Source organism: Vanacampus margaritifer, chromosome 6 (genome assembly GCF_051991255.1).
Source record: "Vanacampus margaritifer isolate UIUO_Vmar chromosome 6, RoL_Vmar_1.0, whole genome shotgun sequence".
Classification (NCBI taxonomy): Eukaryota; Metazoa; Chordata; class Actinopteri; order Syngnathiformes; family Syngnathidae; genus Vanacampus; species Vanacampus margaritifer.
Window position 1 is genome coordinate 8,632,578 of NC_135437.1, and position 27,637 is coordinate 8,660,214.

General features: G+C 38.2%; 1 protein-coding gene and 1 long non-coding RNA gene across 8 annotated transcripts in view; one reads left to right on the forward strand and one right to left on the reverse strand.

Annotated features, from left to right (window-relative positions):
* Positions 1-27,637, reverse strand: part of brsk2a (BR serine/threonine kinase 2a) — a 192,665-nt gene that overhangs the window by 110,564 nt on the left and 54,464 nt on the right. The gene's annotated exons all lie outside the window — the stretch shown is intronic.
* On the forward strand, positions 9,621-17,676 carry LOC144054097 (uncharacterized). 3 transcript variants are annotated; one of them, XR_013294600.1, is made up of 8 exons: positions 9,621-12,117; positions 12,209-12,357; positions 12,760-12,822; positions 13,903-13,956; positions 15,024-15,077; positions 16,038-16,103; positions 17,313-17,366; positions 17,471-17,676. It is a non-coding gene; the product is annotated as an uncharacterized LOC144054097 (long non-coding RNA). The 3 variants fall into 3 exon arrangements; XR_013294601.1 differs by lacking the exon at positions 17,313-17,366 and having other exon boundaries at positions 9,621-11,368; positions 11,974-12,117; XR_013294599.1 differs by lacking the exon at positions 17,313-17,366.

Below are 27,637 nucleotides of genomic sequence, written 5' to 3' on the forward strand. Positions count from 1 at the left end.
AAAAATAAAAATAAAAAAAACTTATAAATATGTTTGGGGGACAATGGTAATATTTAAGATAAAACGTATTTATACATTTTGGGGATTAAATGAGTTAACATGATCAGTGCATGTATTTACAGAAACATCCATCCATCCATTTTCTTAACTGCTTGTCCTCACAAGGGTCGCGGGGGGCGCTGGAGCCCATCCTAGCTGGCTTCGGACAGTAGGCGGGGTACAGCCAATCTCAGGGCACACAGAGACGAACAGAGTGTTCAATTAACCTGATATGCATGTCTTTGGAATGTGGGGGGAAACCAGAGAACCCGGAGAAAACCAGCGCAAGCACGGGGAGAACACGTAAACTCCACCCAGGAAGGCCGAAGACAGGACTCGATCTCACGTCCTCTGCACTGGGAGGCGGCCGTGCTAACCAGTCAACCACCGTGTAATATAACATAATTAAAATTTGAGCAAAATTGTTTTTTCCAAAAAGTATCAAACTGTAGTACTTTGCATTAATCAGTACTCGTTAAGAAGCGCTCAGCCTCAAAACGGTTGGTGACCAGTTTTAAACATTCTGGATTTATTCAAACTCAACAGATTGCAAGAAAAGAAAATCAGCGCTTTCAGACACATGATGTTGCAATGTGATGGAATGCACTTCATTTAATTTAAGTTTAAGTTTAATGTGATGTCGCAATGTAATTGAAAGCTTCACATTGTTACGGTAACGGAGTTGCTCTGCTGAGGAAAGCAATTACCTTACTCCGTTACTACAAACATAATGCCGTTAGAAATGTTGTTATATAAATGTCAATATTCCAAACACTGTTGAAAGAAAGTACACAATAAGGGTAAAAAAAAAAAAAAAGACATCCATCAGACCCTTTGCATCATTTGAGAGTTACTTAATGCAGTCATTGGCAGGCGCCGCGGAAGACAGCGAGCTTCCCTCTCTCCTACACCTCCGTGCCTCTGCTCTGCTCTTCTGTTGTCATTATCGTGGCCACCAGATAGCAATGATGCAGGGGAAGCAGCGAGGCGGTCCCCCTCCTCCCACACCCCACTAACAGGCAGAGTGAGACATACAGCAGGGGAGGATGTTGAAGAGAGGAAATTATCATACAGGGCAGAGAGCGCCCGACTGTTACTGCTGCAGGGAGGCAGGATATCGAATGGAGGGGCAAGCATGAACAGGCAAAGGAGGAGGGGGAGGGGGAGGAGAGAGAAGTTGGGGGAGTCACTATGGGACTGATGTGTAAAACCTGCGAGAGGGAGCCTTCGGGCAAACACTCGTTTCTTCCCAACCAACACACACAAACCTCACATTAGACACACAAAACTCACTCTGAACGCTTTGTGACTCATGACCCTATTAGAAGAAACAGCTTTGACAAAGTTAAGTTTGACAAAGTCGTACATCGTGTCGCTGGAGTTATGTGATGACGTCTGTGTTGCTGACAGTGCACAGAGAGGTTAACTGGAGAAATGCATTATGGGTAAGGCTGGTTGAGGGGAAGCCTAGAGAATCTAACTCTTTGATATTTTTAGTATTTGATAATGTGGGGCACAGTGGAACATTTGCTTAGCGTGTCTGCGTCACAGTCAAAATGATCCGAGTTTGCTGCGGAGAGTTTGAAGATCCTCCCCGTGCTTGTGTGGCTTTTCGTCAAAGTGCAGCAACTTCTTCCCATCTTCCAACAGAGGTTAATTGAATGCGATATTTCCAATAAATGTGAGTGTGAATGTTTTGTCTATTGGTTTCCTGTCGTGGGCTGCCACCACATGTTTAGAAAGTGGGATGGGCTGCAGTACAGCTGACCTGTGGCCCATGAAAATAAGAGGTCGAAAATGGATGGATGGAAAAGTCAAGGGCAAAATCGGGGATAACTTTCGGCAAAGAAAAGAAAGCTGAAGAAAACACCAAAACACATTATTTATTTAGTACTTGTAAGATTTGAAAGTCATTAAAAATTCCAGGTGGATGCAAAACTTTAAATTGGAAGTTGTGGAAAAACTCAAAACAATGAAAGCCTTTAGGCATGAAATGTAGACTTGTTTTCTGCGTAGCTAACAAAATGCCCCTATTTCATACAAACTGCAGTGCTTTTCTTTTTGTCTACTAAAGGGAAGAAAAGCCAAAAGGTTGTTTTTTTGAATTAGCTGTGGTCATCATACATTTACATTGTATCTATTTACTGAGGCACTTCAGTCATCATCCATTGCATTCATTCACTGCTGTTGAAGGCTTGTAAGAAGTAAAGAAAGTTTCTCGCAACTATTTTGATCAAAGCTGGTTCCATCTACGTGGCCTTTGAGTCCAACGTGAGGTCTGCTGCTACTGCTCTCTCCTCGCGCACTTGCTTTTCAAACAAATTGAATTATTTAAATGACTAATTTTAAGATCCACTCAAGTGCAGAAAATGTGAAAGGATTTTATCTAGGATTTGTATACAAGTGAATGAGCTCATGAATAAAAAACAGAGTGCAGTGAATGGAAGCCTGGTGCAAGTCTCAAATTAAGTGTTACCGCAAAGCAATTTGCGAGTCAAAATTAGCATTTTGCGCATCATCAATTCAAATTGAATAGCAAAACTAAAAATGACAGACTTGTTTTCTAATAATAGAATTACCGACACGGTCCCAATTCGCTGGGATGGATACATGCACGTCAACATTGCACAAGGCAAAACAGTCAGAGTTCGAGGCATGCTCGGTGCTACTTACGCCGCACAGGTAGCTAGCAACGAGCTTCGGCTGATCATTAGTGTGGCTAAACCTTGCGGAATCGCTCCTAAATCAGTAATCATCGCCTCCAAGCTACACTTCTGACAACTACCGTTGTAACTACCGTAACAAAGGGAGGATAAGGAAAGATGGAGCGGTCATGCTAATTGCTATGCTAACCCAATATTGATATGTAATTATGAAACACCGGAATTAAGTGCTTTTCACAGAAGTCTGGATGGAACCGTATTAAAGCAGAGAGTTGACAACTTTGACGTTCCGTCACGGCACACGTCAACAAGGAGTGGCCTATAAATTAACCCAAATATATTCTGGACAATAATGTGTTGTATGCGCTCCCATGTGTCTACCAGTTTTCATCCATCTCAGGGAACGGCCATTTTGCCACTTGCTGTAAACTACAAATGACATCAGACTTGCTCAGGCGCTTAGAGTTCAGACCAATCACAGCTCACCTGTTTTCTGAAGCTGAACTGTGATTAGCCATTACCTGAGAAACTCTGATGTCATTTTCAGCAAGTGGCAAAATGGCCGGCCAACGTAGATGGATACAAGTGAGTGGATTTTGCTACTTGAGTCATATTCCACAAACACAATATTCATCAGAATGCCGTGTTTAGACCAACAATATATAAAATATATATCGCAATGAGCACTTGTTGAAAAACAACCATAGTGTCATGTTTATTTTCAGTCTTGTTTACTCCCTGTCATGTTTAGCTTCTGTTTTCCTTGTGTTTTCCCCTTGTCTTGTCATTTCCTGTTTTATTGTGAAAAGTCTGACTCCTCTTGTTTCAGGTCACTTGCCTTTCCTTGTTTGGTGTCTTTGTCAACCCTGATTGTGTCCACCTTTCCCCATTACCCTCATGTGTCATCCAATCAGTGCCCTCAGCCAGGTGTGTCTTGTTATGTCATTAGTGTTGGTGTATTTAGTCGGTTGTCTCCCCCCTGTCTGTGTCGGTTCATTATTGTTGCTTGTCTTTTCCTCCACATCAGAGGTGGGCAATCTCGGTCCTCGAGGGCCGGAGTCCTGCAGGTTTTGTAGGTTTCTCACTTCCAACACAAGCTGATTCCAATCAACAGGATCGTTATCAGGCTTATGCAGAGCTTGCTGATGAGCTGATCATATATCAGCTGTGTTAGAGAAGGGCAACACGCAAAACCTGCAGGACTGCGGCCCTCGATGCCCACCTCTGCTCCATGTCATGCTGCCCGGTTTTGCCCCTCGTCATTTACCTTGTCATGCTGATAGTTTTTCCTAAGTTGTTTCGCCATGTTGTGCTTCATGTTTTGTTAGATCAGTTTTATTTTGTACTTTTGAAGATCCTTTTTTGAATAGAAATTAAATCCTTCTTGTGGACTACACCTCTGCCTCCTCGCTCTGCCTTCCCGCATCTGGGTCCTAAAGCCCCCGTACTGACACATAGCTGCATATGACGTGCTGAACAGGAAGTAAAGCGCAGACAATAAATTAATAACACAAAGACACTAAATATAATAAAACACTAAAACAATGACAACTCACATGCTGAGTCATAAGCCAACGAATACAAATGTGTTTTACAGTTGTTTTCAATAGGTTTGGCACATTTCTTGAAACTGAGATGACATTTTCAAAATACCCAAAACCACCTTACAATTGGTGCCAACTGAATAGCATTTCTCATTGATTTCATCATATTGCCAATGGCTTAGTACATGTCCCAATTGCCTCAGTGGATCTGTGCAAATGGTTGTGTACAGTTAGCAAAATGTGCCCACATTTAGCACATTTTCAAAATGAATAGAGCTTGCTGATCGAACTGGATTAGTTGTTTTTCCGTCTAATGGCTATCTTCTCCAAAACATGTTAGCAGGATTTCAGTGTGGCCGTCATAATATGCAAAATCATCTGTTCAATTGTCAAAATTAGTCTGTTCTGGTCTTGGAGTTATGCAGATTCCAGAGCAGGCACTCTTTGGCTCAGGGCATCGATCGTCTGTCTTCCGAGCTAAAGGCCGTAAGTTTGTTTCTCAACCCTTAAGTGACTTTAATTTATTTTTTACGTCTTTATTTTACACTCTTCCAAGTGTAAATATTACTCTAAAACTGAGTCTATTTGGTCCCACTCTAAATAATCAAATTTACTCGGCAGAATTTACTCTGTAGTGAAAGTGTTACAGTTCATTTACGCTGTGTGCTAGATATTATTTTATTTATTTATTTTTAGTTTTTTTAATAAATATAAGTCATTCAGCTTACACCTTTTTTTTTGCACTCAAATGTGTAAGTTACTTTGTGTGAATAGAAAATGTTGCAATTTCCTTGAATGAGTGGAGTATGTCAAACCGCAAACTTTTAAAACTGCTCTTGTAAAATCCTTTTTTCCCCTTAATTGTAAATATAATTGTATTTTGTTCACGGCACTTATGTTATGACGAAAAAAATAATGAATTTGACTTGCAGTGCTCACAGAATGTCAAAGGGACGATGCATTGTGGGGGCACTGACGACTTGCATGACATAGAAATTTGATTTTGACAAATAGGTAAGCTGTTTTGGGAGAGATATGAGCTTTTGCAGCTGATCCAAAGAGTTGTGCAAAATCATCCAAGTTACTTTTTGGCAAAATCACTAAGTGAGTAGAGATGAGCCAAAGCAATTGAGAAGGATCTTTGCAGTTGTGACAGGAAAGGGACCTGGAGTGAAGCATGTGTGAGCAGTTTTGGGATAGATATGTGCTTTTGCTAATGAACTGTCTGTTTGGCCAAATGAGCTTGCAATTTTGAAAATGTCATCTCAGTTTTAAGAAATGTGCCAAACCTATGGAGAAAAAATGTAAGACGAGTTATAAATGCATTGGAAAATTCATGAATGTGAAGCTTTTTTTTTTTTCTAAATTCAAAAAATTAAGATAGTTTTGGAAAAGAGAACGCTTCCTTTTCGGTGACTGTCCTTTCCTCATTTTCTCCAAGTCTATTTTTTGGGAGATTACAGTGCAATGAATCTGCCAGTGGAGTCAGCAACAACAAGTTGCAATGACCCAAATACAGGAGTGGGGTGTGATGATTGGCTAAGAGAAGAATAATAAGATGGAGGGGGGATTTTTTTTGAGGGAGGAAGGGGGGGGGGCATATTGCAGCAGATCCATAGTTGCTTATCATCAGCAGAAGGCTTAGAAATCTAACATTTACACATGGAAATATTAGAACAGTCACGTTTCTTTTTTACATCAATCTATCCTACCCTATGGGCTCAGCAGCTTTCACGCGTTATCGTTTCTTGTCACCCGCTCCATGTTTCCCTTTCTGACATCTCTGCGTCAGAATTCCGCAGAAAGCTTGCAAAGAAAAGCACAGGCATAGACGAGCGACTCCTATTCATCCATTCTTAATCAAAAGTAGAACCACGGAAGTCTCTTCCTGCATGAGAATCCAGCAAATGCCAACACACTTGTGTCCTCATTTACTGCGGCTTGGAAATGCCGCTGTGTCTCATCATGAACTGTAAGTTGCTTCCATCTTCATTAGACAGCGAGCTGACTTTTTTCTGTGTGTGTGTGTTGCTATTCAGGCTGCAGATGAGCCAGGTCTTCTGGGGTTGGATGCCCATGCACGTCAGAATTTGCTATGTGGAAACTGCTTTCTCATTCACTGCATGTCTGACTGAATATAGGAGTTCCCGGGTGGTCATATTTGCATGTAATATGTGTGTAAATAAAATGTTCATGTCAAAGAGTCATGGCAGCCTTGCCTTCAGCCAAGTCTCTTAATGCAAAGCGTGAAAGTACTGTAGTGCAACATGTCGTCGAAGGGTCACCAAATGTGGCCTCTTTCTGAAGTCCATTTGTAATTATTTGGAAAGTACATCACAGCGGAGAGATTGGAGATCAACTGCTCATGTGCCATCATTCAAAGTGATGTGAAATGTTAATTTGATGGAGTGTTGAGCAAGGCACCTATGGAAACCAAAACGCAACTGGAAAACATGAAGCTACTTGAATTCTATACCGCTTTTTCTCAAAGGACATCAATCAATTCATCCCAGACTCAAACTGTCAACATCATAAGGCCTTTATTCACTGTATAGGCAATACTTGACTAAGTTTAAAATCCCTAACAGTCAAACAAGTACACTTTGACTCTATTTTCTCAGTTTACTCAGTTTTAGAGTAACATTTACACTTGTAAGAGAGAAAAATAAAGAATTTAAGGAAACAAATAAAAGTCACTCAAGAGTTGAAGGAACAAACTCACGACCTTCTGCTTGGAAGACTGCCACACTACCACCTGAGCTATGCTCCTCCTACTGTTTGCTTATTTCCAAGAGGATAAAACTTTGTTTTGGTCTTGGAGTTACAAAGATTCCAGTAGACACGAGCGATGTACTAACTCACAACAGGAGCTGCATGGCTCAGGGAGTAGATTGTCTGTCTCCCAAGTTGAAGGTTGTGAGTTCATTACTCAACTCTTCAGTGACTTTTATTTTTTTAATTTAATTCTTTATTTTACTCTCTTCCAAGTGTAAATATTACTCTAAAACTGAGTCTATTTGGCCCCACTCTAAATAGAGTCAAATTGGCAAATATTTACTGTGTATAAAAAGAAAGAAAACACTACAATAAATAGGGAATGGCGAGTACCGTTACCAGGTATCAGTAGTGGGCCGATAGTCGGCCCTATTTCAAGAAATCGGCATCAGGAACTACAAATTACAAATTAGAAGAATAGAGAAATGCCATTAATGTAAAGCAATTTTAAGGAAAAATAGAATAAATAAAATCTCTTTAAAATTATCTGTCATTGATTTTGGCGGGAAATGTTAAGTATCAAAATTACTAGTGGTATCGGTATTTGGTATCGGTAACAGTGACTACTCAAGAGTTGAGTACTCATACTGGAATCAGTCTAAAAAATCTAAATCGAACATACAGCATGATGACATTTGCTTACATGATATGATGTCTCCACTATTATGGTTTGAATTCTAAGCATTGCTCGACTTTTGGGGCTCTTTTTTCCTGAAAATATACCAATTTTCGGTCTAATTTACTTTTCTTTAACTTATTACTGGAAGTTCAACTATTTTTCTTGTTTTGTGTGTGTGTGGTATTAGTTTGCAGTGGTGTTGAATTGTACAGCATAATGCTAAGAATGATTTTTAGAATTGAACACCCGCCCCCTTGAGGTTAAATCTCAATATTAGACACACCTCTTAGTCAGATGCAGCGCAACAAATAAGTCCTCAGAGTCTGTAGCTCTCCTGATGTGAAATGACCTTCTGTTGCATGATACACTCCTGAGCAATAACCACAAGCTGTCGAAAGAACAGGCTAGTGAGACTGAGCACTGATGTTTACACCAGACTACAGGGAGAGTTTAACATCAGAAGAGAATTCAAGTAGGGCCTACCATGGCGCCAGGCTATGTAAAACACAACTCATATAACTAATAGCACTAGAAGAATGTTTAAAAGTTAACTGCACACCGCCTGCTGATCACACAATGATAGCGCTGCTCTTTAACTGGGAAACTATCACTTTGCAAACTGGGCTGCATTTTTAAGCTATATCAAATGTCACTCTTCACAACACAAGTACCAATAAAAATGTTATCATGGATGTTAAGGTTTATAACACTGTTATTATCAGACATGTTTATGATCAATGCTATTTATTTTGCCTGAGTCACCTCCAGAGGAAATCTCGTTTTTAACTAAGGTGCAAATTCAGACAACATGGGGCCAGGTATTCCTCTCAGCAAAGAGCCACACTCCCAACTTGTCACACTCAATTCGCTTTCCATTTATAGAACTGCCTGTCAATGCTCTGAGAGCCTTTCAACTGCTGACCAAAAGAATGATGAAAGCTTCCTAAGTCGTACAATGTGATCACAAGAACACCTTGTTTTCCATTCCTCTGCCTTGTTCTCTATGCAGAACCTCTTCCACACGTTGCCTGTCCCGGGGGAACAAAACGAGGCCATGCTTGAATTATCTTATGCAACTTAATCAGAGCAATGATGAAAGTAGCTGCTTATAAAACAGGGGAAAGTTCCCAGCAAAAAAAAAACAAAAAAAAAAGACCCGCTTCATGACTGAATCCACCTCCACTGTGCCATTTATACTGACTCACAGTTATTTTGGCACTGTTGTGTCATGATGAACCAGGAAGTTCATATAAATGGGACTTGGAATGAGGTTAGATCTACAAGCAGTGCATATCTACGCAGTATTGACCGTCTGGCACACTTATAGATCACAACACAACTGATTTCACACTCACACATCTGTCAACATTAACCGATCGTTATATAATTTTCAGTTTTCATGACGACCTGGCAATTTTTCCCAGAGACAACAGACATCGAACTGCAACTGTGTATAACAAAATAGAATTGAATAATCTAACAATCTTTAGAAAAAAATCTGGGAATGAACTTTATTGTGATGCAAGTGTGCCTAACTTTGGGGTTGCTGAGAGTAGATGCGTGGATCAGTACATAATGATAAAGAATACATGACCAAAAGGATTCCCAGTGCTGAATACAATGTTTACATTGTGATACGCGGCTTGCTTTAAATGTTCCTTTTCCCTTAACCTGCAATGCTCAAGCTTGTTCACATTCACTTTTTTTTTTTTAATCTTTAATCTACAAACATTTCATTTAGCACAGTTGGCCGCATTCTGCCCCAATAGGTAAGACTTATCTCAAACCTTCGTCAGAGCTTCAAGGAAAGCCTGAGGTGGACAACACAGTGCTATTTTGCATTTGTGTGTATTAATGGTGTGTTATTCTGCCTGAAGCACATTACCAAGCAGAAAAAACTGAACAAAATCATTTTTGGAACACCCTAAAGGCTCCATCAGGAAGGGCACAGGTTCACCTATAAAGGTACTGTGTGTGTGTGTGTGTGTGTGTGTGTGTGTGTGTGTGTGTGTGTGTGTGTGTGTGTGTGTTTGCCTTTGTGTATTATGAGGACATTTCACCTGAATACATGCCGTGCTGCGAGGACATTTTGAATTATGAGGACACAGCCCATGTCCTCATAATTATTTCAATGCAGAAGTGCTTCTAGGGCTGTAGAAGGCTTAAATCCAAAGTTTTAGCCAATGTCCTTGTAAAGCACAATTACGTGAATTTGTGTATTTTTGTGTATTTGATGGCGCCCCCTGTAGGAAGGTCCTTGTAATGCACCACTTCATGAATAATTCACACCAGTGTATATTTCACAGCATTTGATTGGCTGACCATCACCTGTCCCCACAATTACGCACGTCTCCATAATTCAGTTTTTTCTCAAAATGCTGTGTATTGTGAATGTTTGTCTGTAGACACAGAGCCTTATTTTTTTTGCAGCCACCAATTCCTAAGTAAATAATTAAATAATGAAATACCCTATGACATTTAATTATATATTTCAGTATTTAATTATTTCAGTGGTTGTTTATTTAAAAATGTACAATGGTTAACAGCAGAGACAGAGAAACTGTCAGTGCAGTACATTGATTCATCATTTAACATCCCACCCTACCTTTACAGTATAACATCTTTCTGTACACCAGTGGCCAAATGTTTTGAGAATTACATTGATTTTCTAAAAATCTGCAGTGCTGACTTATTATTGTTTTTTTATGATGGCAATTTGCATGTACATGTACTCCAGAATGTTATAGTGATTAGATGAATTGCAAAGTCCCTATTTGCCATGAAAATTAAAGTAATTTCCTTTAGTGACCTTACAAACTTTAAGTGAAGAAGGCTTCAGGGCACCCAAGAAAATCCAGCAAATGCCAGGACTATCTCCCAAAGTTGATTCAGCTGCGGGGATAAGGACATCACCACCAGTGTAGAGCTTGCTCAGGAATGGCAGTAAGCAGGTATGAGTCCATCTACACCCATGGTGAGGGAGTAAGACTTTTGGAGGATGGCCTGGTGTGACCAGTGAAAAAGGGATTCCATAAACACAGACCAAAATAAGGAAAAAAGAGTTAAAGTTATTTTCTCTGATTAACCCCCTTTCCAACTGTTTGGGGCATCCGGAAAAATGCTTGTCTGGAGAAGAAAAGGTGAGCGCTACCATCAGTCCTGCTTCATGCCAACAGTAAAGCATCATGTGACCATTCATTTGCAGGGTTAATTCTAAGCCAAGTTACTGGGCTCGCTCACAATTTTGCCAAAAAACACATGCATCCATTACTAAAGTATAGTACCAAAACATCCTCGGACAGCAACTGTGTGACAGCAGCAAGGTTATTTTATTTACTAAAGCAAAAAAACATTTTCGTTAATGAAAAAAATAATAATAACTTTTTAAAAAAACAAACTGAAATCACATTAAACGATTACAAAATTATCTATAATTCTAGCAATAATGTCCTTTGTTTTCGTCTGTGGTAATTAATTTAGTATATGAGCCTTTCGGGTTAATTTTAAATGTGATCTATTTTTTTTTAATTGACACTGTAAATCATAGAACAATAGCCACTCTTATCAACAAAGTTCATAATCCAACACTGAACCAATTTGTTGATTTAAATGTGATTTATTATATTGCCCGGAGTACGGAAGTGACGTCATCTAGCAGCCCCGATAGAGAACCGCCCCGGCTCTAATTACTTCACGAGACGTGATGGCAGTGTAGCTGTGCTAATGAGGTAGGTTTGAAGCTTGAATTTTTCCTCCAGAAACTTGTTTATTTTAATGTTGGTCGCTTGTGTACATTGCTGAAAATGATTTATAATGCAAGTCCAGTGTAAGTGCAGCTAAGCTAACGTTAGCATACCTAACCATCTGTTGATTATGATGGTTGCAGCAAATTATTTATAATTGCTACGCTTTTGTTAGTGACGGTTAGCTCAGTTAGCATAGCAGAGCTAACCGTCTGTTGAGTAAGATAAATGCTAATTGAAATTTTTAAGAGGAAAGCAATAACAGGCTGGTTTGATAGGCTGGTTTATGATGTGAAAATATACAATGGTTTAGTATTACCAGTACAGTATAAATGAAGTATTGGTAAATTGCTGCATTTGTGTTTACTTAAATTTGTTCTTTAAATAGAAATATTTAAGTAAAGTCTGTTAGTGTTCATTACATTTAATTTATGCAAATATTTAGCAGAGCTGTGCTATCCACTGTATTTTATTTTCGTTGGCACATTTACTGCACACTGCACAGGATATTATGGTCCACAGAAAGTCAACTTCAAAACATCTGCACCAAGTTACCTATCAAACTGATTGAAACTAATTTTTTTCTATAGCTTTAGATCATTATCTTCAGTGAGATATGTCAGTCATGAGGCCACAGAGGGCAAAAGTTAAACCCAAAGAAGAGGTAGCATATTTTTCATCCTTAGGTAAAGACAAGGATGGCTTCACCATAAAATATATTAATTCATTCAAAGGTGAGTATTGGTAAAAGATTCTTTAGTATGGGCCTAGTTTTCATTACTGTTATAATGAAATATTTCCGTTGTATCCCTTTTTCTTTGTAAGGTTGAGGAGTGTTCAGTTCCTGCTCCTTTCAGAAGGGAGTCTTTCCTACTGAATATCGAGGAGTAGTTATGTGAAAACAGGCTGAGAGTGTATCATGATGCCCAGAAGGTTTTCATGTTTGAATTTCACTACAATGGAAAAACACTATGGTATGTTTATATGGTGTGTTGTCACACTTAATTTTGTTTTTTTTGGGGGTGGGGGGGTTATCGTGCAAGGTTTGACAAAACATAAAAGATTAATTATAACTCAAAAGCAAAAGTACATTCTTTTCTCAATATAATTTTTTTTGTTTTTATTTCATTTTTTTTACAATATTGTGACTTATTTTTTTATTTTACTTTTACAGTTATCGTGAGTATCGCTAACCTCACAATATCATGTTGATTATCATATCGTGATTGCTTATCATGACATTTGGATATTGCTTCATACATGTGACATACTAGAATTACTGGTCGCACATTCATGATTACATGAAATTACAGTTTAGCAGTCTAGTCTTAGTAAGAATTTAATTGTATTGGTATTTTTCTATTCATCTACCCCAGGTTTCCACTGAAGCACAACCTGATGAAGACACCGCTATCACAGACTGCGCCAAAGTTGACCAGGTGACTAGATTTCTTTTTGAATGTTGTTGAAATCAGTTTTCAGAAGCAAGACATTAGTGGAGGGTGGAGATACTAGGGCTGCACAATATGTGGAAAATATCTTGGCGCACGAATGGCTCATGCAATATGTGTATTGCAAAGACGTGCAACAAATGAATATTGGATTGTTTGTATACTTTAGTCTGAGGCTAAGCGATATGGCCAAAAAATAAAATAAAAAGTCTTTTAAACCAACCATCCAGCATTCTGCCACCACTTGTGCAAAATTACAACTCACAATAACATCTGGATGTAACAGAACATTATAACAGCTTTTAATAATCCAGAAGACAAAATACATTTCACGATTTAGCAAATTTTCAACGATTCAATTTGAATTTAATTTATTCAATTAATTTGATTTATTGCCAGGCCCTACTTGAGTCTGATTTTGACCAATCAGAGACAACCTTAATTGCGCATCGCCATACAAGAGAATTGTATCGAGGAGCATTACTAACAAAAAAAAAACTTATTTGGATAAGACTAGATCAAAATGAGCATGATTATTTTTCCGCACGTACGTGTATTTCTTTAATTAGATTATGAAGATATATATATTCGGTCCATGTTTAATGTCAAAATAATCTCCATCACTGTATAAAACACCCATGTCACATGTTTTGTCAATACTGTGCAGCCCTCGCAAGATACACAGTCCTCACAATGTCGTAGTTGTGAATAACTGACACTCTGAGGACAGTGTATTTATACACTGTGAGTTTAAAATACGTTTTGAGGGCTTGGAGTTACACATACAGTCCTCACAATTCATACTCTGGTCAGGTATGGACACTCTGAGGACTGTGTATTTTCTTATTTATGTGTCATTGTGAAAAATAGACGTCAGCAATTTACACAAACCTGTAGTGCAGACAGATTTATTTATTCATTTTTGTAATGGCAAATAAAATGAGTTTGCATTCACATTACTTTAACCTATTCATTGTTCTGTATGTACTGTAACTGTGTAAATGCACAGGTACAGTCATGTTACTAAGAATTGAATTTTATATGTATTTTTCTCTTCATGTGTACCAGGTTTCAACTGACGCACAACCTGAAGACATAGCTGTCACAGACCAAGTTGACCAGGTGACTAGATTTCTTTTTGAATGTTGATGTTGAAATACGTTTTTCAGAAGCAAGACGTTGCACAGTATATAAAAAAAAGATCTTGTCGCACGAATGGCTCATGCAATATGTCTGTTGCAAAGACATGCAACAAATGAATATTGTATTGTATACTTTAGTCTGACTTTGACCAATCAGAGACTACCTTAATTGCGCATCGCCATACAAGAGAACCGTATCGAGGGGCATTACTAAAAAAAACTAACTTATTTGTATAAGACTAGATCACAATAAGCATGATTATTTTTCCGCATTAACGTGTATTTCTTTCTTTGGATTATAAAGATCTCTCTATCTTTATCTTTATGTCTATATATCTATATATCTGTCTCTCTATCTATATATATATGTATATTTGTGTATATATATATATATATATATATATATATATATATATATATTTGTGTGTGTGTATATATATATATATATACATATATATATATATATATATATATATATATATATATATATATATATATATATATATATATATTTGTGTATATATATATATACTGTATATATAGAGTATGTATGTATACAGTATATGTATAGATCTTTTTTTTAGGTCCGTGTTAAATGTTTAATCTCCATCACAGTATAAAACACCCATGTCGCATGTCAATACTGTGTAGCCCTCGCAGATACACAGTCCTCACAATGTCGTAGTTGTGAATAACTGACACTCTGAGGACAGTGTATTTATACACTGCGAATGTAAAATAAGTTTTCAGGGGTTTGGAGTTACAGATACAGTCCTCACAATTCATACTCTGGTCAGGTATGGACACTTTGAGGACTGTGTATTTTCTATTAATTGTTTCATTGTGAAAAATAGACGTCACCAATTTACACAAACCACTAGTGCTGACGGATTATTTATTTTTGTAATGGCAAATAAAATGTGTTTGCATTCACAATACTTTAACCTATTCATTGTTCTTTATGTACTGTAACTGTGTAAATGCACAGGTACAGTCGTGTTACTAAGAATTGAATTTTATATGTATTTTTCTCTTCATGTGTACCAGGTTTCAACTGACGCACAACCTGAAGACATAGCTGTCACAGACCAAGTTGACCAGGTGACTAGATTTGTTTTTGAATGTTGATGTTGAAATACATTTTTCAGAAGCAAGACGTTGGCACAATATATAAAAAAATATCTTGTCGCACGAATGGCTCATGCAATATGTGTATTGCAAAGACAAGCAACAAATGAATATTGCATTGTATACTTTAGTCTGACTTTGACCAATCAGAGACTACCTGAATTGCGCATCGCCATACGAGAGAACCGTATCGAGGGGCATTACTAACAAAAAATAACTTAATTGGATAAGATTAGATCACAATGAGCATGCTTATTTTTCCGCATTAACATGCATTTCTTTCTTTGGATTATAAAGATCTCTTTATCTTTATCTCTATCTTTATTTTCTATATCTATCTGTCTTGCTCAGTCCATCTCGCTATGTCTGTCTGTCCGTCTCGCTATGTATACAGTATATATATCTATATGTATGTGTATATATATATGTATATGGATAGATCTTTTTTTTTAGGTATGTGTTAAATGTTTAAATAATCTCCATCACTGTATAAAACACCCATGTCGCATGTTTTGTCAATACTGAGCAGCCCTCGCAGATACATTGTCCTCACAATGTCGTAGTTGTGAATAACTGACACTCTGAGGACAGTGTATTTATACACTGTGAGTGTAAAATAAGTTTTCAGGGCTTGGAGTTACACATACAGTCCTCACAATTCATACTCTGGTCAGGTATGGATTCTCTGAGGACTGTGTATTTTCTTGTTTTTGTTTCATTGTGAAAAATAGACGTCACCAATGTACACAAACCTGTAGTGCAGAAGGATTTATTTATTTATTTTTGTAATGGCAAATAAAATGAGTTTGCATTCACAATACTTTAACCTATTCATTGTTCTGTATGTACTGTAACTGTGTACATGCACAGGTACAGTCTTGTGTGTTACTAAGAATTGAATTTTATATGTATTTTTCTCTTCATGTGTACCAGGTTTGAACTGACGCACAACCTGAAGACATAGCTGAAGACGTAGCTGTCACAGACAAAGTTGACCAGGTGACGAGATTTCTTTTTGAATATTGATGTTGAAATCAGTTTTCAGAAGCAAGACGTTAGGAGTGAAGAGTGTAGAGTAGATGCTAGGGCTAAACTATATAACTAACAAATATAATCACAACAATTGTTTATGCAATGTGTATTGCCAAGACGTTAAAAATACTGTATCCAACAATACGCTTGTATGGGACTAAAATTTCTACAAGTCAACATTAAAAATATCTCAAATTCAAGATTTGTTGGCAGTTTGGTGATTTAGATTATGCACTGTAGTGATCTTTTTTTCCCATTAATTTATTTATGGTGGATTTTAGAGGTGAACTCGCTATAATTTTTTTATTTTTTTTTTAAACAGAAGTGTAAACATCAGGTAGTTTATTCACTTGTATCAAGCTTGGATAAATGTGCTTTATGTTTTGGACCTTTCGCTGCACTAGAATGGACTGGCATGATGGGTATTTTATCTTGTGTGTTATTTGTATCTGCAATGGATCTTTGTTTCACGCAACCAGGATTAATAGTGCAGGCATTTTCATTGAATGAATATAATTTAGTCAAGAGGATAAATTATGACCCATGTTTATACCGCTGTCTTTAGTTGCAAGCAGCAAAATGTTGAGCAATTGTCTCAATCTTAACGACTGTCTGACTCGGTAAAATAGAAAACGTCTACTGTAACTGAAGGACTGTATCACACAAGACCCGTTTTAGGGGCAATGCCATAGATTAAGCATATTAACTATCCCTCTTGTTAAATGCTTCATCTCATCTTTCGAATAAATGTGGTGACTAGATTTATAATAATCTTTAGTATATGCACAAACTTTAGGTTCTAAATGCTTTTCTAGTTTGCTCCAGCATCTGGCACATATCCCGTTGATTGCAAAAAAAAAAAAAAATGCAAAACTGCTTGATGATGAAGACCACCTATCTTTGGTAAATGAACTTTAGCACATTAGCCCATCAATGGCGGGAGCTACTTCTTCCGCGAGCGCTCAACACTTGTCTCAAGCTTCTACTTCGAGTGCATCACTAAGTAGCAGCGAAGTAAAGCTAGTAAATATTTATGACCACCCGCCAAAAGGAACTTTAACCCGCATCCGGCAGGTGTCAATTTTAGAGCCGCTGTATATATGCACATGTATGTGTGCGTCTACTGTATATATGGATATCATTGCTGTCCTGTGAAAAACATGTTTCCATTTTTAGGTCGCGGGCTGCTCTCCGGTAGCGATCCTTCTTGGCGGCACGGCTTGTATCACGGTGCGCTTTATAGTCTGGAAAATATGGTGGAAGTGTTTTTCACAGGACAGCGACAATATGTATGTCTGTATGTATGTAATAATTGTTTTTGTTTAAAAAATTAGGTTGCTGATGTATCCAGTTCAAGTGAGGATTCATCAGCAGAGGAATATGTTCCAGATTCTCACAGTACTTCAGACACTTCCTACATTGAACCTGTTTTTCAGAAATTCTGAAATCCGAAGGTATTCCAGTAATGAGCTATTAGAAAACTGCTCATCTTTAAGATGAGAGGTAGTCATGTTTTAAAGAATAAAATGTTCAATGTTCACTCTTTTGCATCTGGTTTCATGTCTAGCTTATCCATTACAAAGATGTGCTTGACCTAGATAACCTGGTCACATAAGAAGCATTGTTTTATTAACATACCAGTTTCAGTCTGTCCTAAAGTTGTAACATGGTGCTCAAGGATCAGGTATGACTTTGCATTTCACAGTATTGTTATGCACAACAATGCGACCTTATATCAGGTAAGTCATTACACATCAATGTCATTTCAGTTTGTGTAACGTCAGAATGCCAGAACTTTCAAGTCACTTCAGTGACATGGTTGCTGTGTGTTGTGTAAACTTTGTCCTTGTAATGTGAGTTGGTCCTCATAATTACCATTTTTGCCATGGGCGTGGCTTATTTAGCTCATTATCTATGTCCTCATAATTACTGTTTTTTCAGGTTTTTCTTTTTTTTGTGCGTTGAGTTTTTTAAAGTTTTGAAGTGAAATTTCCCTGGATGACCCCCAAAAAATTTTTGGGGTGCAAGTCCCATCTCTCTGGCATTAGCGGAAAGGGGTGTCCCCGTAATACACAATTAAACAGGTTTGGAAAAAATGTCCTCATAATACACAGAGGCAAACCTGTGTGTGTGTGCGTGTGTGTGTGTGTGTGTGTGTGCGCGCGTGTGTGTGTGTGTGTGCGCGCGTGTGTGTGTGTGTGTGTGTGTGCACGTGTACAGTTGCTACACTGTTAAGCATTAACAAATTTATTTTATTTAGGCTTGACCCAACAATGTATAAATAAGCACACCTAATTGTTATAATGATGCGATCCAATCACCAATCCTTGAACACATTTAATATTTACAAGAAGTTCTGGAACGGCCGCCAGTCAACAATGGCACATATTCTTCTTATTATCCAATTTAAATGACAGCAATTACAAAGGAATATAAAAAAATTATGTTACCCGTGATTGACTAGCCACCAGTCCAGAATACACGATATGATTGATCGATCGATTAATTGTGTAGATAAATTCAGTGCCTAAGAAGTGCAAGTCCACAAGTTTATATATCATTGTTTCATGGAACCTGAAAAGTTGAAGTGAGAAAGCCACAGATTTGTTTGCATTATTGATGTAATCGGATTTATGACTTACTGATTTAGGTAAAACGAGTAATGGTAGAATTGTCGGAAGTTGTTGTAGTGAAGTGGAGAGTTTCGTAAGTTTACTTTAATGAGTAGTGGTAGGTAAACTATTTTAATTCATGAATCATTTGCCTTTTTAGCATAAACCTAACCTGTAAGACCAAAACATTTATGTATAATAAATTCATTTATTACTCGTTTTTGTTGAAAAAAAAAAAAAAAGAAACATGGCAAGGCAAAAATACATATTAAAATGCAATTCGTTTACCCTTACATGCAACCCAAATAACTAAAAATAAAATATCTACAGTGAACTTATTTTCAACTTGAAATGTATCCACACCAAACTTGGTTTTGCTTACTTCATGGTTAGTTGGGCTCTCTTTTTCTTTTACACACAAACTAGTTGAGACAGCACATTCTGCAAGTACTAATTATTCCCCGATCACTTAAAGGAATAGCTAGCATGTCAGTTAATGAACAAAATTGATGAATAAAATTACACGCATTCAAAATAATTCTGTCAATAATCTGATTTTTTTTATTATTATTATTTTATGCCAGGACTGAGTCACAGTAGGAGGGAATTACATAACAGGTCCTCAGTCCAAATGTATCTATGACATTCCATATAGTCTATATTCAGTATAGATGTACTGTTGTCATACTGAATGAAAATTGAACAAGGGAAAAGACAAAGCAAAGTGGAAGACAAAGCAGGCAGACAAGCAAAATAGCAGAAAAGCAGACACAAATTGAATTTAAAAGAGCTTTCTAAAACATTTTTTTGTTGCTTTTGGCTCTGTGTTTTGCAGAAAATAAAGCTCCATCCCCCCCGAACACGACAAAACCAAACCAAATCAATAGCTCTCCCAGTGCACGCCTATTATTCTTCAAAGGCTTCTACAAGAAAAAGAAGAGGGAGGGGATGAGGAGAATGTACGCGTTGTCTGAAGCACAGAAGAAGCCGTGCAGGTTAGACAGGCCTCTAATTGAGACAAAAGCTGGATTCAAACAACCTGAGAAAGGAGGAGCTTGGTGCACATTCACCAATTTCACATTATTGTGGGAATGCTGGAAGCATATGTTATTTCTAACCTTTATTATTATACTTATTATTATTATTATTATTATTATTATAGCATTTTATTTATGTCAACTCTTTTATTGGAGCTTTTAAGATAATAATGCGCATTAGGTCTGGCCAGCTTTTACTATGTATATATATAGTGCATGGTTCTATTGATGGATTTGTCAACCAGTATTTAGTTTGAACTTTCCTCCACTATGAAGTGCTTTAAAGGAGCTGTCTGTTTGATGTGACTTGCACCTCCTGCCTTAAGGCTTCTGTGCTTTTAAGGCAGCTGCACACACCTGACAGGCACACACGTAAGCACAGAAACAGGAGGTCCAGTGATGTAGATAAAGCAGCACTAAAAGCTTTGCATCTTTCTTGCTTTCCTTTCCTTCCGAACGGTCTTCAGGTCTGAGCAGCATGAAAGTCGGATCACAACCTCACAATACCTTAGCAACCAATACTAATAGGAGCCAGGTCACAGCCCCGCTTTGCTATGTTAGGATGATGGCCACTAGGGGTGGACATTTTTGAATGTCTCACGATTCGCTTCGATTCCGATTTTTGGGCCTGTGATTCGATTCAGAATCGATTTTCGATTAAGAACGATTTTTGGTTCAAAATGTTTTGATTGACAATGATTTTTGCTTCGATCTATAGATGTGCAAGGAATTGTAATGATCTACTCCAGTCTGACTCGCTAATACTAATTAGCGCGCGACTCGCGGCACTTGTATCTCTCAAAAGAACGTCTCCACGCTGGAAAAAAAACAACTTTCCGGGTGCAACATGAACAGCGCTCCAAATAAAGGCACACACAGACAAAGGCAAGACAGTATAAAATAATATAAAATTGATTTTGGGACATTTAAAATCGATTCTAAATCGTACCAAATGAGAATTGCGATTCTTATGAGAATCGATTTTTTGGCACACCCCTAATGGCCACGTTGTGATAAAGAAATACAATATTGCATCTAAATGCCTATGTACAGTTCCTTCCTCCCTGAACTCTTTTCCTCAACAACTTGCACTAAAGTGCTCTACATTGTATCAAAACTAATCATTGGCCTCTCTTGCCAGCTGCCGATTTCCCTGCAAAACTTGAGCTCCCACTTATCAAGATCAGATGAGAAGGGAGCAGTTACGTAACACCAGCCAAAGAGAAGCTCCACCAATGAAGAGTCTGAAAAGAGACTTCTGCTTAGTAACATAATCTCTCTCTCGCGCACACACACACACAGAGAGAGAGAGAGAGAGTAAGTGGGACTACGAGTCACCTTATAACAGGTGGGAACGGGGAAAAAAAAAAAGTATGACATCGGTGGCTATATTGAGATCATATTTCAACTATATTCGGCAATATTTCCATAGTCTGTGGCTCCGGTTGTCAAACAAGGGAGACCATCAGCATGTGATCTTCAGACCTTGTTCTCGAACGTCATCGACACCCACCTCTACACCCACCTGCAGCTACATGCCACTGGTCTCCAGGGGCAACCGACTGGGAATAACAGCGATGAAGTGTCAGGGAGATACCCAGCAATGTCTCCCACTGGGTTAGAGTGAAAATAAAAGGTTTTTGTGCAGAGCCTGAGCTGCAAATGCCTATTTTCCAATCTTTCCCTGCATTCCAAATTGAGGTTACCTTATTTAAAACTATCAGAGGGAAAGATACTGAAACCATTTCAGTGCAATGCAATGTAGCTCTATGTCATTACAAAAGACTAAAGTAAATGTTAAAGTAATACATGTGGTGCAGTGTCAATGAAAAGCGAGCATTATAAGCTTGTGATCTTTTTCACAAATTTGCTTTCATTGACAAGAATTTCTCAAATAATGCACCGATTTTTGTCAAACTAGGCTTGTGCAAAAGCTTGAATTATTAACTCCGCAGAATCTACGGATCACTACATAGTCATCTGAAGTAAATGATTTTGCTTTGTATGGGCCGGATTATTGGTAAGGAAGAAGTAACCAGAAAGAAATGTCCATCTTAACCTTTAGAAAGGTCAGAAGGGCGGATGAAGGCGTGGATGGCTAGATGGATGGATGCCACCAGACTATCACAGCATCTTAACAACACAACAACTCAAAGCAGAAATCAAATGTTGCCGGGCAACTGCTTGATTGATTTCACACGACGGCAGAAGCCAGATGTCACACCCTTACTTAAACAATAACGTGTGGCATAAAACCCTATTTTAATAAGCATTTTTCAATAAATCTGTTGGACATTTTCAAGATAGAAATAGAAGTAGGGCTCATTTTTAGAATGCTTGCTTATGACACATGATTTGCCAGGTCTTGCATTTAAATGTCTGTGTTATTGCGCTTCATTTGCCTTTACATTGCTTTGAATATCTTCAATGATACAGAAACACGGAGTGAAAGTTGCAGAATGCAGATTAGACCAATGTGCCAGAGACAAACTGCTTTGTTCTCCATTGAGCCGTATAACATGCTGAGTCCTTGACATTTCTGCCGAGCGCTGATCCCTGCACCCAACGCTCCTACTGAGAGTAAGCACTAAAATGTCTTCTGCTGCCCTTTCTTCACCTCTCCATGCTCATGCTCTCCGACCTGTGTGCGTGCCGCTTTCTCAGTTTCATCTCTTCTTACATCTATGACTTGACACGGTAGAACACATTTCAGATCCTGATATGTATCGCCCTGACGCTACCCTCTATCCCTTCCTCGGAGTATCCTCGTGCTAATCTGGTTTTCTTGCAGTTTCTCATCCATGAAAGCACAAAACCCACCCTGATTATCACTCTCTTAGCTCTCATTTAAGAAAGCCAATGCTGATAGTATGGTCTTTTTTTCTTTTTTGCTCTGGTCCTCCATGTTCCTCCGATTTTATTATATTGCCACTTGTGGATGCGCACGTTATATCTATTCTACATGTACAGTAAAATATACTTTTCAAGTTTTTAATGCTCTTAACATAAACATAGACAAATAGGGTTACCAAATACAAATGTGGTTGGATCATTTAGTTAATTGATATTGTACTTTTATATGTTGAGATAACTTTCTGCCAATAGGTGGCATTAGTGTTTCATGTTGGACATCGGTGACAGGAACAGTAAATTTTTCTTTTGAAATTCAGAGCAATTGGTATTATGAACATGATGCAACTCAAGGACTCCAGGCCATTTTGTTTATTGTAAATTACAGCTAGTCATCAGTCTCAACAAATGCATAGTCTTTTATCACATTTATTAATGCTAAATTGTCTTATAGTGACTCCTTTGCACAACATATGTAAATAAAACATGAGCTACTGTATTTAAATTTTTACTGCCTTTCTATGTTGTATTTAATGTTTCTTAATGTCATTTAAGACCTTGATCTTAGAAAACTCCATTTAATGACTTTTAAGGCTTTTTAACTCTTTGACTGCCAAGGACGTTAAAAGACGTTCTCCAATTTATTTTTTATTTTTTGGGGAAACGGGTGGAGGAAAGCCTTGCCCAGCTGTGGTGAAAGTTTCAAGCAGATCTAGTTAGCCTAATGACTATTTTTGGCCCCTAGATGGCAGCAATGACTCTCTTTTGACAAGATTGGGTAGGCGTCAGTAGAAGACGTGAGGCGGAGCTAGAGGGGACAATGGCTGGGGAAGGGAAGAGAACATGGCGACCGGTTGCAAGCAGCTCACGCTTGGGAATTTTTTTCAAAGACGAAAGGCATCGACCAACGCTAAAGAGCACATTGATGACGACGATGATCATCATCGATGATGATGATGGTGACTCCGAGGTTGACGCTGAAGTTGCAAGCGTTGACGCGGCGGCTATGACGACGTCATAAAGGTTCACGGGCTAGCGATGCTAACACCGGAAAACGCGGAGCACAACCGAGCACGCTCAGGCGGACGTTCAATCGGACGACGAAGAGTGCCCCGAGTCCAATGCATATTCATCGGAGTAGTGGGTACAGTCTGCTACTTGCTATTTCCCGGAAAAAGAGGCCGTCAAGAAAGTGTAACGTCTGCACGCGAAACGGACAATCGAAGTGAAATGTAACTGTTGTGCAAATCCTGCTCCGTCTCCTTGCACGCAGGGCAGTGTTACAAAAAGAAAAACTGTATTTGAAACATCCACACAATTGTAAATAGTACCACAGTTGCACACATTTGTAAATAGTTTGCGAAATTGTTTTGTCAAATTGTTACACTGTTGAATGGAAATAAACGTATTTTGCAATCCAAAAACACTTTTTCATTGTTGGTGGTGGTGTATTACAGAAGTAAAGCACTATTTAGGTGTTTGTGGCATCATTCATGGACAAAAAGAAGTGTAGAATTCACTAGAGTGCATGAAATAACATCGTTTCACAAAAAGCTCTTTTTCTCCGTTTTTTGTTCCAAAACAGAGCATTTCGGTGAAAGTAACCATTTTCTATTGTTGATTACTGAAAAACGGAATAAGGTAGAAACAAACTTTTTTTTTCTGATGAAAGTATTTTTCTGATGGTAGTATGTGTGTTTCCATAGTCCAAACACAACATTTTCTGTGGACCTTGAAAGATCAGTCAAAATGCTTAAATCGGCTGGCACTGGCGACATCCCGTTTCTGAAAACGTCTGGCAGTCAAAGAGTTAATTAATCGCAGAAACCCTGGAGTTACATTTTTTTAATTAAAAAATACAATTAATTTGTATACAGTATATACTGAACATACATATAAATAAATTAAAATTAAAAACATTAAAAACTGATACAATGTGGGACAATATCATCGCGATCTATAGGACCGCTTCTTCACCCAAAGCAAGGTGTTGAGTCATCCAAGCGATCAAACATACGGGAGACATGTGGTGTGTAGCATTAGCTTTTACTTTATCAGCCATGCTAAATAAAGTTTATTGCATAAGGTTTACTTGCATGGAAAACGTGCAAATTTTAGTGCGAGTGCGTCACGTCGTGACTAGACGAGAGAGCACGAGAGTTGAGATACCGGTGCAGCGCTGCTCAGTGGGATTATGGCAGTGAGGGGAACTGCAGTACAGTACCGTAATATACGTTGTGGTGGGCGCTTAAAAATATGAACTTGCGAGTGCAATACGGCATTTATGGACATCAGTCAGTGTTCGTAAATCGGATGCTCGTAACTAGAGGACTACCTGTATTCACCATCCAATTCATTAGAGACAATATGTACAATCTACTTGTGAAATTCTACAATAGTAAAGCATTTATACATTGTTGAATTAATACATCATTTTTAAGGCTAGTGAGTGTCCAATGTTTATCACGACAATACTGTATGGCAAGTAACTGTGCAACATCTTGTAACAACAAGAGGTGCCCTGTTAGTGTGGAGCCCTCCACACATACACCATAATACAAGGCTACACAAGAAAACTCATTTCTGCTTTTAGTTGAAAAAAATAAAAATAAATCTGTGAGGAAAATGACAAATTAATGCTGGTTCTTGTTGAAGCTTAAATTTAAAGAGTCCCAGGGCAACTGAAGTTGATTAAAAAGAATTTATGACAAAAAGAAAAATAATAATTAATTCGCAAAGCCTTGGATGGCTGCAAACTATATAATAAAAAAAAAAACACAATTAACTTGTTGTGAAACTGAATTAGGAAATTGGTGCAGACAGAGAAATGTCTCCTGATGACGGTGTCCTGGATTAACACTGAAGCTTGGCTGTACTGTGTGTGCGTACAAGCGTGGGGTCGACGGTGACACTCCGAGGCGTCAGCCAAGCGCTTGCAGAGAGTTTAATCTCCAGTAGGTCTAATAAGGATCAATGTAAATGCATAGTGATACAGTTCTTTCCAACGACGGGACCTGCCAGCAAGCTGAGAGGATCCCGGACACACCACCCGCCCCAGAGCAACATTCACACTCATCCTGGCTACACACAGTTTAGTGTGTCTTGTGTGTGTGAAGCCTGCTGATACGAGATTACTCATGCAACAGCAAACACCTTCCACAAACTCTATATCAGATTCTCCATTACAGGGTCTTGTTTTCAAATGGGTTCATGAGGAACGGGAAGAAAACTGGTCCTGCATGCAAAGTAGGCTTTGAAAACAATACTGTTAATCAGATTTGATCAGTGCAGTGAAAGGTATTAAAAGAGCACAAAATGAACAGCAAACAGATTGTATCAAACAGTAAATACAACTGATTATTCTTACGGTTCAACAGTGTGATGAGTTGCATATTAAGATCTCGTTTTCTGCAGACGAAAAGACTGCATTCTTGAAAATGTGCTTTTTTTTTCTTGTGCAGTGAGCACGTGTCCGTGCGGCGACAGCAATTGGACAGACTTCTTGCCAAAATGACAGAAATGAGAATTTAAATAAAAACCTCAATGAGCAATCTGTGGTAATGTCCTTTTTTATTCAAGTCATAATTGACCATTTCAGTGTTGACAAATGATCGGCATGCCTCAACATTTAGACTAAATAGAGGCTAGGTTTAATTGTCTTTTTCAATTTCAACACTTGGATACCTTCACCTTGATGACTGGCAACCTTCACATATGTTAGCGAAGGTTAATTGGAGGAATTGGATTAACTTTCATTGAGATGCAAATTTTACGTGCTAATTTTATTTTCTACCGTTTATCGTGATTGGGTTGCAGAACCTATTTCAGCTGACCTAAGACAAAAGGACGAATATTACAAAGACGGCTGCACAAACTCTGCGAACGACCACTTACATCATCTTTTTTTCAAAATAAATTTGATAAAAGTGCAAACCCCAATGCCAGTGAAGTTGTGACGTGTAAAATGTAAATAAGAACAGATTACTATGATTTGCTGGTCCTTTTCAACCTGCATTCAAATGAACATACTACAAAAACAAGTAATTTAATGTTCAAACTGATGAAAGTTTACATTTGTTGATGAACATTTTTGTTACCCCCAATATTCCTTTGTGTATAATTTGATGTCTGCAACACATTCCAAAAAAGGTAGGACAGGGGCAACAAAAGATTGGGCAAGTGGAGGAATGCCCAAAAATGCCTGTTGGGAACATTTCACCGATGGGCCAGAAAAAAGTGATTGTCATGATTGGGTAACATCACCAAAAGGCTCAGTTGTTCACAAGCAATGGGTTCGCCATTCTGTGAACAACTGTGCAAATAGTTCAAAAGTGTAAGAACCACATTTCAAAACAGACTATACAAGGAATTGGATGCCTGTGACATTTGATCCTTCGCAGGCGGTACTGCATTAAAAACACTCATTGTGTAAAGGATATTGTCACTTAACACAGTTTGTTCCTATATCTACAAATGCAAGTTAAAACTCTACCATGAGAAGTCAAAGCCATATATCAACAACAACCAGGAACACCGCCCATCTGAGATGAAAAAATGTGCTGCGGTCTGACGAGTCCACATTCCAAATTGTTCTTATATAGACGAAGAAAAAGACCATCCAGATTCACATCTGCGCAAAGTTCAAAAGTCAGTATCTGTGATGGTATGCGGTGTGTTAGTTCGGTGAAGGCACTATTAATACAGCTTTTGGAGCAACATATGCTTATATCCAAGCAATGTCTTTTTTTTATGGCTGTTCCTGTTTATTTCAGCAAGACAATGCCAAACCACTTGCTGCATGTGTTACAAATGCGTGGCTTCATAGTAAAAGAGTGTTAGTACTAGACTGGCCTGCCAACAGTTCAGACCTGTCTCCCATTCAAAATGTGTGGCGCTTTATAAAGTATAAATGAGAACAACTGAGATATCGGACTGTTCGAGCAACTAAATTGCAAATCAAGCAAGAATGGAAAAGAATTCTAGCTACAGAGAGTCAATTAGT